General features: G+C 38.9%; 1 long non-coding RNA gene across 1 annotated transcript in view; it reads right to left on the bottom strand.

Moving 5' to 3' along the window:
* LOC122459888 overlaps window positions 1–20,267 on the bottom strand; it is a 96,292-nt gene that overhangs the window by 32,613 nt on the left and 43,412 nt on the right. The window contains exon 2 of the long non-coding RNA XR_006280846.1: window positions 3,876–3,961. This is a non-coding gene — a long non-coding RNA (uncharacterized LOC122459888). The remainder of the gene's footprint in view (window positions 1–3,875; window positions 3,962–20,267) is intronic.

Raw genomic sequence — 20,267 nt, 5'->3', positions numbered from 1 at the left:
TCTGTCCACAAATCTATTCAGGGGACACCATCATAGGGCCTAATCACATCAGCCACACTATCAGAGGCTCATTCACCTTCGCATCTACCAATGTGATATATGTCATCATGTGCCAGCAATGCCCCTCTGCCATGTACATTGGTCAAACTGGACAGTCTCTACTTAAAAGAATAAATGGACACAAAACAGACGTCAAGAATTATAACATTCAAAAACCAGTCGGAGAACATTTCAATCTCTCCGGTTACACGATTACAGACCTGAGAGTGGCTATCCTTCAACAAAAAAACTTCAAAAATAGACTCTAATGAGAGACTGCTGAATTGGAATTAATTTGCAAACTGGATACAATTAATTTAGGCTTGAATAGAGACTGGGAGTGGATGGGTCATTACAAAGTAAAACTATTTCCCTATGTTATTTCTCCCCCCACCCCACCCCCCACTGTTCCTCAGACGTTCTTGTTAACTGCTGGAAATGGCCCACCTTGATTATCACCACAAAAGGTTTTCCTCCTTCCTGCTTGTAATAGCTCATCTTAAGTGATCACTCTCCTTACAGTGTGTATGATAAAACCCATTGTTTCATGTTCTCTGTGTGTGTGTATATAAATCTCCCCACTGTATTTTCCACCGAATGCATCCGATGAAGTGAGCTGTGGCTCACAAAAGCTTATGCTCAAATAAATTTGTTAGTCTCTAAGGTGCCACAAGTACTCCTTTTCTAATTCTTCTGTGTCCCCTACCTTTCATAAACATTCTCTTGCATTACTAGGAATAACTATCTGTGGTCTATATTGCATATTATAAAGTTGGATCAATTTACAATAAGAAGCTGTCTAAGTTCCTGTTCAAAGCACAGCAGAGTACAAATACATAAATACAGATGTTTTCATACAGAAAACATCATCTGTTCTCACTCAATTTTTGAACAATCTACCCAGGGACTGCAGGGAGTACTAGCCTTATTTTGCAGAATCAGAAACTGAGGTACAAAGTAGACTGAGGGACTTACCCAAGGTTACATACTGTGACTGAGCCCGGAATTGCACCCAAGCCTCTTGATACCTAGTCCAGTGGCCTATCCACCAGACCATCTTTCCATTAAAAAACGTGTCCCTTAGAGATGAAAGGCCTACTGGGTCTTTTGTCCATAGCCTTGCTAACATGTTTATCCCATTGGACCTACATAGATGCAATATTAACATTGAAATTATGAGATAATTTCCCACAATCTTCTCAAGAAGGGAAATATTATGCACAGATTCCCACTTTCTAGTTCTAGGGGGTGGTGGGCTATTGCCTCCACTGAGCCATCCCCTTCTACCCCAGGCTGAGAAGGACCCTATAGGAGTCTGTATTTGAGCATAAAGAGGGGGTAAGAAGGATCCATATCATCCCTTCTTCCACCCCTCTTCAATGATAAGTCAGCTAAAAATACAACACAGTCTAATGCTTTAGAAACTTCTCTATGCCCCACTGGTGAAAGGGTTCCAGGAGCAGGTGGAGGTGGTAGGTAGAGGAGGACAGGTAGTCTTGTGATCCAAAGCAGAAGGTCTGGCAGTCAGTGGGGAGGCATCTCTGTTGGTGTTCTTGGCATTCAGAATATCCCTGAAGAACCTTTCCACTGTGATCAAGCCTGGCCCCTACTCCAAATGGAATAAAGTTCTGGCACTTTTCTTCCTACCCTTCCCTGGTAGCTATCCACCACTGACATTCTATTGGTCTCCTATAAAATACACATAACTTAGAACTCCAAATAAATAAGTCAGAAAATATTAACAGTTAAACAAAAGCCATGGTGGCGTGCCAAATCACTTGAGAAATAAAATCTTTTAAAAGTGGCTAAATATGAGCCTCACTGAGATGACAAGGTAGGGCAATAAAAATGGAGCGCACTTATAAGCCCTTGGATCAAAAGGACCTGATTCATACAACACTGGAGAATGAAATGCTGCAATATAATGCAATACAATATAATCTATGGATACCTTCCAAGCTGTTATGGGATCACTGACAATGTGTCATAAGTAAGACCATAATGTGTTAGACTCTAAGTAAGCCAAGAAGTCATTAGTGACAATAGAGTAGTTTACAATATTTTAAAAAGAAATCCAGCTATGCTATTGTCAACGCATTGAATAAATAAGGTGTTTTTCAAAGTAGTTATAAGAGCCTGGGAACATTCATTAACTGCTTTATTTTTTAAATACCAAATGACATAATTAGAGACTGCTTTTGAGGTTTATGATGGATTATCAAAATATATGTAATTGGAAGTCCTTAAAAACCTCTTGAAAGTAGGGAAATCAAAAACAAAAATAAGTATTTTTAAAATATTCAGAGATTTCATGTGGACCATTTTGATAATCTATTATGAGGTCCTGTACAGCGCAGGCCATATAACTATGATATTACAGTTTTAACACTCAGCAAATGAAATAGGTGATGCACATCTCTTGAATGACCCCAGATAAAGTCTTTGAAGAACTCCACATTGCTCAGTGGAATAACCAGTTCTGCAAACGGAGGCCTTCCATATGGAGATGGGATACATCCCTGTTGCATTAAGGATTCAGGGTGAGATGCATGGCACAGAATTAGAAGTCCAAGGGGAGTGAGGGATATGGTGGCTTTAAGCTACCTCTGCAACCTTCACAATTTTGGGCTGCTTAAGGGATCCGAGCCACCCCTAGTATAATTAATGCATCACCAAAGGACTAAGTTACAACAGCCTGTTCCTGTATTCCTATGGCAACAGGAAAACCCAGAACTCCACAACACCCCCAACATGCCACTTCTGCCCCACCCACACTCCTTGTGTGCTCCCTAGGCAAGGGCTTGCATGTGGATCCTCTGAAGACAGCCTACTGCTGTCTGACTTAGTTCCTGCGCTGGGAAATTTGCTCTGCCTGACCCAGGACTTTTAGGGTGTCTGCACTGCAGCTGGGAACATGCATCCCAGCACAATTGGACAGATTTGCACTAGCTCCAATAGCTGTCTGGACTTTGTGGCAGTTCTAACTAGCCATCTGAGGCCCAGCCCACCAGCCCATTGGGTTGGAGCTTGGATAGCTAGCTCGAGCCATTGCTGTGCTGCAATATTCAGACCACTAACTAGCAGCACAGGCAAAGGCTTAGGCTAGTCACCCGAGCTCCAACCTGGGGGATTGGGCAAGCTCAGAATTGGGCAGCTAGTCTGAACCACCACCTGGGCCACAACATCCACCACTAATGTTAGCATGCTAATTTGAGTGGAGCTAGCATGAGTTTTTGTACCTGGGCTGGGTGGCATGCCCCAAGCTGCCATGTAGACATACTCTTAGGTCCCTCTTATACCATTCCAGCTTTTCCCCCTCCCCCTAGTGTAAAAGAGTTGAAGTGGGGGTGATAATCTCCCCTGCAGAGTCCAGTCCAGTCCTGATTCTATTGTAGTCATTGGGAGTTTTGCCATTGACTCTCCAGTTCCCAGTGTAGTGTCCCTGCAGTGGGAAAAATGTACTTGCCACAATTTAGCATCACAGGAGAGATTATGTCATACACAGAAGGGGCTCTCACCATGATGGGTCTAGTACTATAGTACTAGAATGAGAGACTGATTTGTTCTCTAATCACTACCTGTTTTCAGATATTTATCACAGAGAAGATACTGTTTTCAGGTTATTCTTTGTTATAAAGAAAAATGCTCTTCAAAAATAAAGACTGAAAGGAATGAAAAACAGTGTTAAAAGTCATTTAAAGAGGGTAAAAATCCAATTGGACAGGATAACCAAAAGAGGGGAACACTGAACATTAGTATTGTAATATAGGCATTGAAAATGAAGCTTAAAAACAATCTACTGCTGCTAAAGACTGAAAATCTATCTGCATTCTTACCTGAAACGATTGTGGTTTCATTCTTGTGAGCAAATGTAGCATTGTCTTTGCATGAAACAACAGATGCTCAAATAGAAAATATTTCACTCCAACAACAAAAAAAAACATGATTGAGGCATTAGTAAAGTTTGTGGGAGGGGAGAATATTTATTCCACATAACTTCACAGCATACATTCTTCTGCAACTTTGAAGAATGTCGTCACTAGCTTTTGTATTATACTTGTGCTACTCAGAAAATATCAGGTTTCAGAGTAGCAGCCGTGTTAGTCTGTATTCGCAAAAAGAAAAGGAGTACTTGTGGCACCTTAGAGAATAGCAAATTTGAGCATAAGCTTTCGTAAGCTTCAGCTCACTTCATCGGATGCATTCGGTTGAAAAACACTGAAAAAAAAATGTTTCCACTGAATGCATCCAATGAAGTAAGCTGTAGTTCACGAAAGCTTATGCTCAAATAAATTTGTTAGTCTCTAAGGTGCCACAAGTACTCCTTTTCTTTTTTCAGAAAATATCCTATGTATACTTCTGAGTTAACACTTTTGGAGCTATGGGTTTAAAGGTTGTTGTTACCATAGTGGATTTTTTTTTTGAGTATTTCCATTGGCTTGATTTCTCAGTAAAGTCAGTGATAGGTTAAGTGGAGATTTTCAAAGGCACAAAGGGCAGTTTAAATGATTTTCAGTGGGAGTTGGACTGTTAAGTTTAGGGGGGAAAACCCTCCATAGACAAGATATAGATCAGAGAAAGCAAGCCACAGACAAAACTTTAAAATAGACCATATCTATTTTACTGGGGAGAGGGGCAGAGAATATTCCAGGATTAAATGATTTACTGCACATTTTTATACAACTAGAAAAAAACTGCAGAAAGAGGACATTTTGGTTAATTCCATTTTAGCTTTTATAATGACAATATTAACAAAATAAATCAACACAGCCAAAATGAAACGTCTTCCCTTATTAAAACAACATGGTTTTATCAAAATGGAATGATTCAAAGTTATCTAAACAATGTGTTTTGATAATCCCAATTCAGATTTTTTTTGGAATTCATGGGAATTTTAAAGTTTCAGCTTTTTGTTCCAATTCAGAACAAACTTTTTTCCAGAATGTTGGACTTTCCCATGGAATGCAATTCTTGTTCCCAATCCGCTCTAATACATATATTTAAGATTGTGAGATACTCAAATACTACAGTACTGGGGACTAAATAAGTAACTTGGGGCTTGTCTACACTTGAAATGCTACGGTGGCACAGCTGCACTGCTGTAGAGCTTCAGTATAGATACTATTTGTGCCAATGGGAGGGCTTGTCCCATCTGTCTAAGTAATCCACTCCCCAAGAGTCTGTAGCTAGGTCAAAAGAAGAAGAATTCTCATCTAGCAGCTGTCTACCCTGGAAGTTATGTCAGTTTAACTATGCCACTCAGAGGTGTGGATTTTTCACATCCCTGAGCAACACAGTTAAGTTGACCAACTTTCTAGTGTAGACCAGGCCTTAGATACTCGAAGCACATGACTAGTCCCATTGACTTTAAGGCCCTATATAACTATCTGAAAAGGCCAATAAAGGCTGGTGGATCTTTGAAGAGAAAAGAAATGTTTGTCAGAATTTGAAAGAAAATGTATAAATAGGCAGAACTGGAAAGAAAAATAGGAATGTCAGGTTAACATCTTTGAAATGCCTTAGAGTCAGATTATTTTTAGAGAATGGTGTAATTGATCTATTTGCTTAAAAACATGGATTGTCCTCAGAGACAGTTGATGTTCATTTAGAGGGGGAAATGGATGATAAACCATCTGGAAATTTGAGAGATATCTACATGGACATTTTAAGTGTCTAAAAAGGGTGCACCAGCAAAGCCATTTTGTATACTTTTGCATCATTGTAACTTTTCCTCATTCAAATGAAATTCACAATATATACAGATCCCTTTTATATTTTTAAATAGTGGGACAATCGTTTTTTCATCTGCAGAATTCAAGGTGCCACTCTGTACTCGCAGTAACTCTTGTCCATAGGAATTTTAACTATTCAGTCACAGTTATCAGCTGAGAATTATTAAGTGGAACAAACATTTAATTGTCCATATGTTCGAGGGGAGTTTTTCTAAGAGAAGACTGCCTAAGACCTATAGGGCCACCATTTCACCTTTGAAGTCAGGGGAGTTCTATCATTGACTTCGGTGGAGCCAGAATTTCACCCTAAGGCTACATCTACACTACAAGCTAAGAGTGTTATTCCCAGCTTGTGTGTGCACACTCATGCTACTACTAGTATAAATAGCAGGGCAGGCACAGTAACATAGGTCACAGCAGCAGAGGCATGGCTAAGCCAGAGAAAGTACAACCCACCTGAAACTGAGGGATACGTATTTGGCACAGCTCAGCCATGCCTCTGCTGCCACTGCCTGTGCTACTGTGACTATCCTGCTCTGCACATTCATGCTAGCTTCATGAGTGCTAGTGCGAGTATATGTAAGCAAGCTGGGAATCCCACTCAGTGTAGATGTAGCCTTAGATGTTACATCCTTTTAAAGTTTGTTATGTCCACCTCTTTTTGGGGGGTGGGGGGAGACAAGCCTATATCCTGCATTTGCAGTGGGATGCAGTTAATGGTGTCGTAGGATTTTCTCATCTCCTCTCCAACATTTAAGATCCTAAACTCCTGTACTGCCATAATTCCCCCTTTATCCAAGAAGAGTGAACACTCATACAGCAGCTTCCTGTGGAGTCTGGTGCTATATTACAAACTGTCCAGGAGAAGTTCTCTATGTAACTATTAAGAACATGTGTGTGACAGTGCCTGGTAGTTTTAGGTTAAGTAGGCTTTTATACAGACAGTGAAATTTTCTGGTGTGCCTTCTGGGTAAATTCACAACCTGTAAAGAGTATTTCAGTCTATCTGGATTACTAGCCTCTTAATAGGAAGATCAAATATAACTCTCCTCAAAAGAGTTAGCCAGTATTCCCTCCTACCGCCACCCTCAAGCAATCTAGTTCAACTCAAATTAGACTTTATATATTTTCTCTGCTACAACAATGTACACATTTCATACATCTTGCAGGAGAATTACACAAGGATTCTGCTGCCAGCTGTTCCTTACACTTCTGCACGATTGCTATTCGTGTTGGTCTAATTATTCATTGCCAATAATATTCAATTAACATTTAATTTTTTCTTTGATATTTGTTTGCGAGCAGATCCTGATTTCTGCAAGTGTATTCATTATTCATTTGCTAAATAGCTTGGATGAACAATTTTCAGATTATGATTGGGCTACAAGTAGAGCTGTCGATTAATCACAGTTAACTCACATGATTAATTAAAAAATTAATTGTGATTAATCGCAGTTTTAATCACACTATTAAACAATAGAACACCAATTGAAATTTATTAAATATTTTGGTTGGCTTTCTACATTTTCATATAAATTGTATTCTGTGTTGTAACTGAAATCAAAGTGTATATTATTTTATTACAAATATTTGCATTGTAAAATTGATAAAATAAATAGTATTTTTCAATTCACCTCATACAAGTACTATCATGCAATCTCTTTGTTGTGAAAGTGCAACTTACAAATGTAGAATTTTTTTGTTACATAACTGCACTCAAAAACAAAACACTGTAAAACTTCAGAGCCTACAAGTTCATTCAGTCTTCTTTTTCAGCCAATTGCTAAGACAAATAAATTTGTTTACATTTACGAAAGATAATGCTGCCCTCTTCTTATTGACAGTGTCACCAGAAAGTGAGAACAGGTATTCGTAGGGCACTTTTGTAGCCGGCATTGCAAGGTATTTACATGCCGGATATGCTAAACATTTATATGCCCCTTTATGCTTCGGCCACCATTCCAGAGGACATGCTTCCATGCTGATGATGCTCGTTAAAAAAATGTGTTACTTCTGACTGAACAGCTTTGGCAAGAATTGTATGTCCCCTGATCTGTTTTACCCACATTCTGCCATATATTTCATGTTATAGCAGTCTCAGATGATGACTCAGCACACGTTGTTCATTTTAAGAACTCTCACTGCAGATTTCACAGAACTCAGAGAAGACACCAATGTGAGATTTCTAAAGATAGCTACAACACTCAACCCAAGGTTTAAGAATCTGGAGTGCCTTCCAAAATCTGAGCGGGATGAGGTGTGGAGCATGCTTTCAGAAGTCTTAAAAAAGCAACACTCCAATGCGGAAACTACAGAACCTGAACCACCAAAAAGGAAAATCAACCATCTGCCGGTGGCATCTGACTCAGGTAATGAAAATAAACGTGTCGGTCTGCACTGCTTTGGATTGTTATCGAGCAGAATCCATCATGAGCATGGAAGCATGTCCCCTGGAATGGTGGTTGAAGCGTGAAGGGACATATGAATCTTTAATGCATCTGGCACATAAATATCTTGCAACGCCAGCTACAACAGTACCATGAGAATGCCTGTTCTCACTTTCAGGTGACATTGTAAACAAGAAGTGGGCAGCATTATCTCCTGCAAATGTAAACAAACTTGTTTGTCTGAGCAATTGGCTGAACAAGAGGTAGGACTGAGTGGATTTTCAGGCTCTAAAATTTTACATTGTTTTATTTTTAATGCATTTTTTGTACATAATTCTACATTTGTAAGTTCAACTTTCGTGATCAAGAGATTGCACTATAGTACTTGTAATAGGTGAATTGAAAAATACAATTTCTTCTGTTTTACAGTGCCAATACTTGTCATCAAAAAATAAATATAAAAGTGAGCTTTTGTATTCTGATTTGTATTTGAAATCAATATATTTGAAAATGTATAAAACATCCAAAAATATTTATGGTATTCTATTATTGTTTAACACTGCGATTATGATTAATTTTTTTAATCATGTGATTAATCGCGATTAATTTTTTTAATCGCTTGACAGCCCTAGTTACAAGCTCTCCACTTTGGGTATTTATGTTGTGTGAATGGTTCTCTCTATTTTATGGTATTACTTTGACTTCCTAATTGGAAGACTGAAATCTTTTAAATTAAAGAAAAATAATGACAAATAAATGAGTAATGAATAATCCACTTGATACAAATCTTTGGAGGAATATTCATTTGTGGTAAAATTCTTGAAACTATCACAATTCAAGTACTTTTTCCACACACACCTGTTTTCCAGTATCCACAAACTAATGATAGACACAAATAGTATAAGCTTAAACAATAATGAAATTGTTTGTATTATGGCAGCATCCCCAGGCCCCAGACAGGATCAGAGCTCAATTCCTCATGTGCTGTATAAGTATATTGTATGACACTGTCCCTGACCCAGAAAGCTTACAATGTAATTTTAAAAGTCAAGTTATAAAGAGTGGATTTAAACAATGAGAGGGTGAAAGGGGAGGGGACTAGAATTACAGCAATGAAAAAGGGATTAGAGTACAACTTTAAGAGTACAATTCAGTTTTATTACTGCTGTTACACACACAGACACACACACACACTTCTACTCCACACACTTCTACTCATGAAAGAGTTTGAAAACAAAACTTGTTTAACAGTTAGTATTACGGTGCTAATAAGCGATGGTCACATAAACACCACCCTATATCGGAAACCTACTGACCGCTATTCCTACCTACATGCCTCTAGCTTTCATCCAGATCATACCACTCGATCCATTGTCTACAGCCAAGCTCTACGATATAACCGCATTTGCTCCAACCCCTCAGACAGAGAAAAACACCTACAAGATCTCTATCATGCATTCCTACAACTACAATACCCACCTGCTGAAGTGAAGAAACAGATTGACAGAGCCAGAAGAGTGCCCCGAAGTCACCTACTACAGGACAGGCCCAACAAAGAAAATAACAGAACGCCACTAGCCATTCAGCCCCCAACTAAAACCTCTCCAACGCATCATCAAGGATCTACAACCTATCCTGAAGGACGACCCATCACTCTCACAGATCTTGGGAGACAGGCCAGTCCTTGCTTACAGACAGCCCCCCAATCTGAAGCAAATACTCACCAGCAACCACACACCACACAACAGAACCACTAACCCAGGAACCTATCCTTGCAACAAAGCCCGTTGCCAACTCTGTCCACATATCTATTCAGGGGATACCATCATAGGGCCTAATCACATCAGCCACACTATCAGAGGCTCGTTCACTTGCACATCTACCAATGTGATATATGCCATCGTGTGCCAGCAATGCCCCTCTGCCATGTACATTGGCCAAACTGGACAGTCTCTACGTAAAAGAATGAATGGACACAAATCAGATGTCAAGAATTATAACATTCAAAAACCAGTTGGAGAACACTTCAATCTCTCTGGTCACTCGATTACAGACCTAAGAGTGGCTGTCCTTCAACAAAAAAGCTTCAGAAACAGACTCCAACGAGAGACTGCTGAATTGGAATTAATTTGCAAACTGGATACAATTAATTTAGGCTTGAATAGAGACTGGAATGGATGAGTCATTACACAAAGTAAAACTATTTCCCCATGTTATTTCACCCCCCCCACCCCACCCACCACTGTTCCTCTGATATTCTTGTTAACTGTTGGAATTAGCCTACCTTGCTTGTCACCATGAAAGGTTTTCCTCCTTTTCCTCCCCTGCTGCTGGTGATGGCTTATCTTAAGTGATCACTCTCCTTACAGTGTGTATGATAAACCCATTGTTTCATGTTCTCTGTGTGTGTATATAAATCTCTCCTCTGTTTTTTCCACCAAATGCATCCGATGAAGTGAGCTGTAGCTCACAAAAGCTTATGCTCTAATAAATTTGTTAGTCTCTAAGGTGCCATAAGTACTGCTTTTCTATTTGACCAATAGTGGCTGAAAGCTGCCCCTCCTTGACCACAAACCACATAGAGATATCATGGTATCACTAGAGCGAATGGGTTTATTTTCCAAAGTCTGCCCACAGTCAACCATTGTGCACGCACGCACGCGCACGCGCACACACACACACAGAAAACCAACACCACCATGATTCCTTAATATTGTGTCAGAGGATATATCAACTTTTTATTAAAAACACCCTTCCATTTGAAGTTATAGAACGCCATCAACTTTCTACACCTTTAATTACCTTAAAAGGTCTGTATGAAGTCTTGTAACAAAATTAATAATATTAGGGTGTATATGCATGGTAAACCAATGAGCAGTTTGAAAAACTACTGCTTAAGGAATGCTAGTTTGTCTTCTTGCGATAGTGATAATTCATAGGGGCATTGCTAGAATACATGGTAAGCACATATGCCAGCTCAGGACTTCCTTCTCATTGTCATTAATAAAAGAAAGTGTGCATACTTGTGCCAGAGAGATAAAAAGCTCTTTCTTCACCAGATTAATTTGGAAAGAATTCCTTAGATAATATTCTACATCCATGAAGACATGGAACAAGAAATGAGTTTCTCCAGTCCATAAGTAATGTCTCTGTATGTTATAGCCACCCAGAGTCCTCCTTGACAAAATTAAATTGTTAAACAATTTTGTGAGACAAAAAACATTTTATCAATACATCACATCTGGATCAACTTGGCAACAGTCAAAGATTAATAAGAGTTTTAATCCCAAGTATTTGCTACATCTAGAAGAAAATAAAGACTTTACTTTCAGAGAACACCACAATGGGGATTTGAGAGATTTAATCAAAAGATCTATTACCTGATGCAGGAAAAAAGCCTAGGGAAGCCTCACATTTTAATTAAAAAATCCCAAACATCTAACACTCTTCTGTAAACTTGGTTAAAGGTATGTCTTTTATGTAATCTATACTACAACATAGTCATTCCCTCTGCTATATTACAGCAATGTTTGGTTTATTAAGTTCATAATGCTGTGTAACTCATTTTTATTTGTCACTAGTAATAGTGATGATGCAACTCTGCGTTGCTTTCTACAGCCCTCTTTTCATTTCCACTTGTGTGTTTTCCCATAAATCATGATCTACAGCAGGCTCTCAGTTTAAGAATCAGCAGACTAAGCCATTTCTGATGAGGTTTTCAAAGACAGGAAATAATTTTGTCCCCTATTAAGGGGAATTCAGCTGCAGGTAAAGGCTACCTCTGCTCATAGAAGCGTTAAATGAAGCCAGTTATAAATTAATACTTGTCCCTTGGAAATAAAGTTGGTGTTGCTGATTAGTCCATATGTCTTTGCAGGTTGGTGAGTTGTCCATGAAATCCAACCGTCACCCATCTGAGTCTAGTACTAGATTATAAACTCAGATAAATTTACTCCTCTGTGCTGGCTCTGGATCTGTGAAGCAGGAAAGAAGTGATGGTGCTTTGTTTGTTTTCCATATGTGAGCTGGCCTCATAGGATCAGAGCTTCATTAAATTAACAGTGTAAGTTATGGAGTTGTAGTAGCCACTTGATAATGAAGGTTGCTATTGAGTTTTCATTATAATGCTGTTCCCCTCCCTTCTACCCTAAGACTCACTAGACAAAGAGACACTGGCCATCCATACGGCCGGACTAGGTATGAGACTGAGTTAGAATTTGTCTGCCAAATTTGAAATTATTCAGACAGGGGGTTCTTGAATTAATACAACCCGCAACTAGAGGAAAGACTTGTGAAAGAAAAGTATCTTGCAGCCATTGCTTGTTTTTCTAGATTTGTAGACATTTTGCCCCTCACAAGTCAATTGATCATAAAAAATTAAAAGGCATCTCATCTCATTTTAGCAATAAAAAAGAAATTGTAATTGTGATGCTTTTTGGGGTACCTAGGGCCAAGAGTCATTTTGTTGCCCATCTGCCTCCAGCATGAGGGAATCTTGCCTGTGTCAGCTGGGTGTTGCTCCCCAACACAGCCAGCCTATCAGCTACTTAAGCATTCTCCTCTGGGCTATACCAGCCTTCCTGGTGGAAAGCAGATAAACCCCAGCCCCCGGGTTCCTTCAAAGTGTCCCATGTGATATCCAGCCCCTGATCACTGGATACTCACAGAAATCCCAGATCCTCTGTTCCCAAAAGAACAGTGTATTACAGTTTAGCATTTTTACCTTGGACAAATTCTCCTGTTTCACACAGCACCTGAGTTCAATTATAGTAAAACAAAAGGAAGTTTACTTAAGACTAGAAACTGAAATAGAAACAAGTGAGCGATGGAGACAGACATATAAAACAAAATCATAAGATATGAATTAGGGCCTACACTTAATAGTTACCTTTCCTAGCCAATAAAGTAGATTCTCACTCCAAAGTTCAATCTTTTGCAGTGTTTGCTGGCCTCTAGGATCCAGAACCCAATCTTTCATGAAGCATCCCCAGTCTTCAAGGTGCTTTTTCAGTGAATGGCTGCAAAGTGTCTTTCCCCACCCTATGATATACCAAATCAGTGGTCTTCATATACAGACAGTGTAATCCCATGGCTGTCCTATCATTCCTTTTCACTGCCATGTGGTTTCAATGTTTATAGTTTGTGTTTGGTGATTTTCCATTGACTTTTCTGGGTTGTTGCAACAATTGAACAATATGTTACATAAACTGATGACTTGCTTTCACTCCAAGACCATAAGGCATAGTTTTCAATATAGTTACATTATTCCTTAAATGTTATCCATGCACACAGCTCACAATGATTATGAGTATCAATAAGTTACAAACTTTCAGTAGAGAGCTCACATACTACCCTTTATAGAAAAATACCATTTAAGTAGTGTAGTGGGTGTAATGAATTTGCCAGGTCTGAGACAGGAGTTGTTTGTGAAGAACTATGAACCTTTTGCCAGTTGGCACCAACGAGCCTCCGTGTCACAGTAATCACAATGGGCCAGTTTGTCAGTTCCGAACTCTATGCTTTTGAAGACACAGTATGAATTCAACCTTCTTATTTCCACCTCTACCACTCATTTGGAAGTGGCCTGCTGGAATGATATGTGAAGTTTGTTGAGATAATATGGGATCTCTGTTGAAGAATTATCTATGCATAGCTTTAGGGCAACTTATACTTCATCCCCTGGAGTATGATCAGCTCAACTGCTTATGGATCAGATCAGAACAGAACATGAAATCTTCACCCTAACAGGCCCTCCTTAAAGGATGTGAGGCTGAGAGATTCCAAATCTAAGAGGATTCAGGCTTTTTTTAAATGTCATATTGCATCCCAAAGTTTACCACACGAGCCCCAATCCTAAAAAAATGGATAAGGAAAATATTGCACAACAGTAGCTGTTGTCTCTGGAAATTGCTGCACTATACATTTGCACCTGTTTGAGAGTGCTCAAGTCATGCTGTTCAGAAGAGGTAAGCAGTTGGTTCCAATCCCAGCTGAAGTGACATGTGACCATAGTTGCATTGGTCCTCACATCACAGCCTTAGCAAAGATAAATCTGCTGGGAAGAGTCTTTACCCTGCTCTGCAGGAGTCTATACATTTAGAATTTGATAATCCAAGAACATTCACCTGGGCAGTCTCTCTCAGGGATGGAAGATGGCCTGTTCTGGATGAGTGATAAACCAGTGCAGTACCTGGATAGATAACTGGTTGATAAATATTAATTCTGTTCAAAATTCTTTACACAGAAAAAAAGTACAAGATGTGAGGATGTGTACTGCTGCATCAACTCTGTCACAGTAAGCCAGGCAAGAAGGGAGCTAGGGATGGTTCCAGGCAGAAGCTAGACAATGCAGTGATGGGAAGGGAGCTTGAGATCATAATATTTTCCTTATTCTAATAAAGTTCAGAGTAAAAGAAAATGAAGCGACCTATTCTGGACACAGCATGGAGTTTTACACTGTTACAAGCAAAGTGACTCACCGGAGACAAACAATCTTGCAACAACATATGCAATTGATTGCACAGTCAGGAAAGCCTGATTTTCCAGAAACCTGAAATTCCAGAACTACACTGTTCAGAAAGATATGCAATAAGAAGCTTGACCTCAGCATGTCGAGAGGAGATTATTCCTCCACCACCACCATCCACACACACACCCTTTCTGATCTCAATGATTTTGACAGAGAAAATTCCCCCCACCCCAAAACTGAGCTCAACCAGAGCTCTTTAGATTCCTGATCAAAAGCCCTTTGAAGTCAATGGAAACATTCCTATAGGCGTCAGTGGGTCTTGGATAAGGCCTTAGGAGCCAGTTATTCAAAGGTATTTAGGTGCCCAGTGGAACTTTTATAAAAGTGCATAAGCATTGGAGTTAGGGGTTAGATGTACAATGGGATATTGACATTGCAACTTTTAACTCCTAAGCAACCTGCCACCTCATGAAATACCGAAAGCCTGAGCTGTTTTGTTTTTCCATGCCTGTTGAACAGAAGTATCCTGCTGCTGTGACTGCCAATTGACAAAACTTTAGAATTTACATGGCATACACAACCCAGCATTTGAAACAAAGTATGCCTGGCTATCTGTTGTGCTTAGTGCACCTAGAGGACAGAAAAGAAAAGAAAAGAAAAGAAAAGAAAAGAAAAGAAAAGAAAAGAAAAGAAAAGAACATTCTCCACTACTAAGAGATGGATTAATATTCTATAATTGTTCCTATTCACTGTCTGCTTTTCTAAATCCTGGCCATAACTGAGCACTGCTCTCTCTCTCTCTCTCTGTCTCTTAGGAAATGTTTTGTTAGAAGTCACCATTGTAAAAGACAGATGTGTGAAGATCCAGTTGCAATGATCAACCAGATGTTTGCCCAAAAGTCATTTGTTATAACACCGTTCTACTTTATTTTATATTTTATTTATTAATGGCATTCCTCTATAAGAGAGCAGCAGTATTTTGTAATTAAATGGAAACATACCTCCTTTTAAGATTCCACCGTAATTTGACCCAAAAATATCACTTTTGAAAAAGGAAATTAAGTAAAAAATATCATTTTACAAATCATGAATAGAGCAGCTGTCTAACTTGTCATTCAAATGAAAGAAAACTGTTCACATAGTGCAAGTAAACAGTAGTGCCCTTGTAAATGCCAAGCTACTCTTATTGAAAACTGAATCTTTCTTTGACCAAATATATTCATATGGATGAAAGTGTGGCTTTAACCCAGGTCAATGGCAAAACTCCCATTGACTTTAATGCAGCTAGGATCTCAGCCTGTAAGTAGAGGGCCAGATTCTCAAGTTGGGTAAACTGGAGATAGTTATGCTGCTTTACTCCTGCTGAAGATCTGTCTTGTACTTTAACTTTATTCCACCCAGAGGTATCATATTCACTCTCTAGGCACTGCCACTCAGCCATCTCTGAGCCCCTTAATAAAAGGAAGCTAATAATGTAATCTGCATTAAGTGGTCAATATGCCTGAATTAATTCCAGAGTGGGACTCAAGCCTAAAGTGAAGACATAAAAACACACAGCTCTCTAGATGCATTAGAGTCTCTGGCAGGTGAGCAAGCAGCAAGAAGTTTGAGTGTTAGTCTCAAACCAACAGAAATGTAAATCCTTGGATCATATTTCCTAATGGGATAATCCTGTCCACAGCTCTGTCCTTCTGACTACTGATTTCCAAGTCCTCTGCTCTTCCAGTTTAAGAAGTAGTTGATGATGATATCATTGGCTTTGACCGAATGGCTGACTGCTTCTGAGTCAGGCCAATAGTCAAACCCCAACGAAGTCCTGAATTCACCCAGGGAAGCTGTGATGGTAAGCACCTCTGTATTCACCACTGCAATGATGTTCATACAAAATATGCCTTGTAAGGTATTTAAAAACTAACACAACACTGGTCATTAATATTGTAAAATGGATGTGCTAACCTCATATGTGAAGTTATAAATTCCCTCTGTATAATGTTACTAAAATACATCTAAGTCAAAGGTGACAGCTTAACCTAGGTAAAGGCAGGTTTGTCCACTAGACAAAGGAATGTAGGTGTACCTCAATTTATATATTAGCCATAAAAACAAAGCTATCAAGCAAACAAGCGGGAGTTGTCTTGAGTCTCAACTCAAGAGACAGAATTAACATGGCTCCTACATCCCAGGTGGTGATAACCCTTTACTGGTCTGGATTGCACCCCAAAGTTAACAGAAAGGCAGCAGCAAAAATAAAAAAGGTAAAATAATATAAACTATATTCTATAAACTGGTATGCATTATCTTATCTATGAAAGAAATTGTATTTTTATGCATCTGCTGGCTGTATATTTTATTCAAGATTGAACAATCAGATGATAGAATGCGCACACACTAATAACGGCAAAATCATCACATTTGAAGGAAATGCAGCCTCATTTTATTGCCATATAAAACTATGCCTAGCAGGATCTGGGACATTTTGATATCCCACTTGTCTTGGATCTTGTTTTTGGCATAGCTAGACAAAACATCTGAGGGCCTGCACGGCATAACTTTACAAGCTTAAAAAATAGTAGTTTTTAGAAGCTCTAATAATATTCATATTAGCATATGTTCACACTGTAATGTTTGATAACGTTCTGAATTCCTTTGACTCCTTGGTGAAGAACCTGTTGTTCTCAGGTGCATTGAATTGCTCTTTTTATGGTGGTGGTGGTGTTTTGCTTTGTTTTGGGGGTATTTGGGGTTTTTTTAAGAGTGCTAGTCTGTATTTTTAAAGTTATAATATGGTATTTTAAGAGTATCCTAAGAAAAGAAATTTTACTAAAAGTTTAATTGCATCATTTCTATTCAGACCAGACAATTTCAGTAAACCAAATTAAAAATAACTTGATCGCACAGGTGAAGCGAAGAAAGCAGATCTTCAGCAAGAGTCACAATCTTAGTGGACCAGATTTTTAACGTATTAGATGCCTAAAGATGTAGATAGGCACCTAGTGGAATTTTCAGACGTGCCGAGGGCCCAGAGCTTCAAAAGGTACTGAACTCCCAGAGAAATCTGAAAATTGGACTGTGGGATAGTCGTATGTGGGTCTGTCTCTCTTGTTGAAGTTGTTCAACTATAAATAATGGAATAATTAATATTAATTGGGTCAGAGTAAGTTTAAGTGATTCTAGTCCAAGGTTAGGCACTCATCCAGGAGGTGGAGAGCCCTGTTCAAATCCCTTCTCCTTATCAGGCAGTGGAGGGAAGTGAATCAATATCTCCCATATCCTGTGTGAGTATCCTAACCACCGGGCTAAAAGTTAAGGAAGGCTCTCCCTTCCTTCCCTTCTCCCACAAGTCTCCTTGTGGATCCAGATCTAACATGCCTAAAATGCTTTGAAGGTTCAAACATTTCAAGGTCTCAGATGTAGCTGTGTCAGGTCCTATGACTATATGACTAGCTCTAAAACAAATTCTACCCACATAGGTGCACCCAACTCCCATTGAATGTTTCTAAAATTGCTGTCCCACCTATAAAAATAGGTATGTTAATAAAAGCATTGCATTCATATTCTCACTGTATAATCACTGTATAATGGAAAGCAAGGGACACTATTAAGAACTTCAAGCTACAAATTTAACTCAGCCTCACTATGTTCTGGGAGAATGTCCTCCAGATATTAAATAGTTGTCTCAGGATGAAAGATTCAGATCTTGATTCAAAACTTGATAAGCTTAGGGGTGTTTGGGTGCTGTGTTTTGGTTCAGGCTCATATCTAATTTTAAGGGATGCACCTTCCACCAACAGAAGTAAGTCCAATAAAAGATACTATCTCACCTAGCTTGTCTGTTGCATCTCGACTGAAAGCAAATGGAGCTAGGCCAATTTATACCAGCTAAGGAAATGAACCAAAATATTTATTTTATTTTAAATACACTGGTTGTGTTTCAAGGCTTGTTTTTTCAGTTACCATTGGCTATATGCAACCCTATGCTATTTCTGTCACAGACCTCATTGCCACACTTGTGATGAGAGAAGCAACAACTCCAATGATAAGAAAAAGTGGAGCTACATTAGGGGGAAAAGTTAGCTCATGCTCCCTAAAAAGAGAGGAAAGGGGTGGGGCTGAAGGGGGGCAGTAAGCTTCTATTCATCTATTACAAAGCAAAGGGTTAAGAGTTAATAAATCCAACAAGTCCATAAAACTGCACTTGAGTAATGAAATGTTACTTAAAGACAGTCTGCATGGATCTGTCTAGCTGTGCTTTTTTATTAGCAAACAAATGTGTCCGCAAATTGAACAAAAGACCAACTTTGGAAGGAGAGATTTTGAAAATTTCAAAAGTACTTTTTGAGTAGAGGAGTGTTGGAAGATTTGTCTTAGCTCAAAGCAAATTAAACTTTCCTTCAAAAGTGAATGGTCTCCAAATGACAACTCTTTGTCCTAAGAATAGCAGAGATTTATTTTTAAAGGTAATTCAGGAAAATTCCTATTTCTGTTCACTGGAGCATTTTGTACATATTTTCCCCCAACAATACCATTTCTAAGATATCTCAAACAACCAAAAGGCAGAAATAATCTATAGTTCAAAGCAAACTTCACCCTACATATCAGAGAGCTAAACTGTTTTTTTTTAAATTGTTGTTTTATTTTGAAAATATACCAGAGATTGTGAGTAATATTTTCAAAAGTACTTAAGGAAATTAGGGGTCCAACTCATTTTCAGGATGCCTAACTCCCTTGAGCTCCTTTTAAATTCCTATCCTGTGTTATAAATATCATTTGTCCTCTTATGTCTTTAGCTTGTCTGCCTCTTCTTCTCTTTGCCCTGGTCTTACATATATTTGCTGCTTTCTCTAGTTACTTTGCACCTTTCTCCGACATTTTTGCTTATTTATTTTTTATTAATTCCTTTTAAACAAATACTTGTACGAAGCCAAGGAATAATTAATACTTGGCCTGTGTGCACAGAATTCAAGAAGAAGACCTAAGACATGCACAACGTGGTGACAGCTGCCTAGACCGCTATAGGGTGTTTTCTAATGGAAAGAAATTCCCATATAAACACACTTGGCAATTGTAAGAGCATACCCTTGCCTCTAGAGTGCCTCCCTATGTACACAGTATTACAGATATCCTTTCACTCTAACAACCCCTCCAGCTCTTCTGGCCTCATGGCCATCTGTCATCTTCTGGTGGGTTAACTCTCCAGCTAAGTCACTGCTCAGTAATGCAAAGTAATGTACATTGGAAAACATAATCCCAAATATACATACAAAATGATGGGGTCAAACTTAGCTATTATCACTCAGGAAAGAGATCAGGGAGTTGTGGATAGTTCTCCAAAAACATCTGCTCAATGTGCAGCAACAGTCAAAAAAGCTGTTAAGAGCCATAGGAAAGGGATAGATAATAAGACAGTAATTATCATAATGCCAGTATATAAATTCATGGTATGCCATGAATACTTGAATACTTCATGCAGTTCTGGTTGCCCCATCTCAAAGAAAGACATATTTAGAATTGGAAAAGGTACAGAAAAGGGCAACAAAAATGATTAAGGGTATGGAACAACTTCCATATGAGGAGAGATTTAAAAAATTGGGCTGTTCAGCTTGGAAAAGAGACAAAGGGGGGCTATGACAGAGGTCTATA

The sequence above is a fragment of the Dermochelys coriacea genome, chromosome 4 (genome assembly GCF_009764565.3).
Source record: "Dermochelys coriacea isolate rDerCor1 chromosome 4, rDerCor1.pri.v4, whole genome shotgun sequence".
Lineage (NCBI taxonomy): Eukaryota > Metazoa > Chordata > Testudines > Dermochelyidae > Dermochelys > Dermochelys coriacea.
The sequence above is the reverse complement of the archived record's forward strand: the minus strand, read 5'-3'. Positions and strand labels throughout refer to the sequence as shown.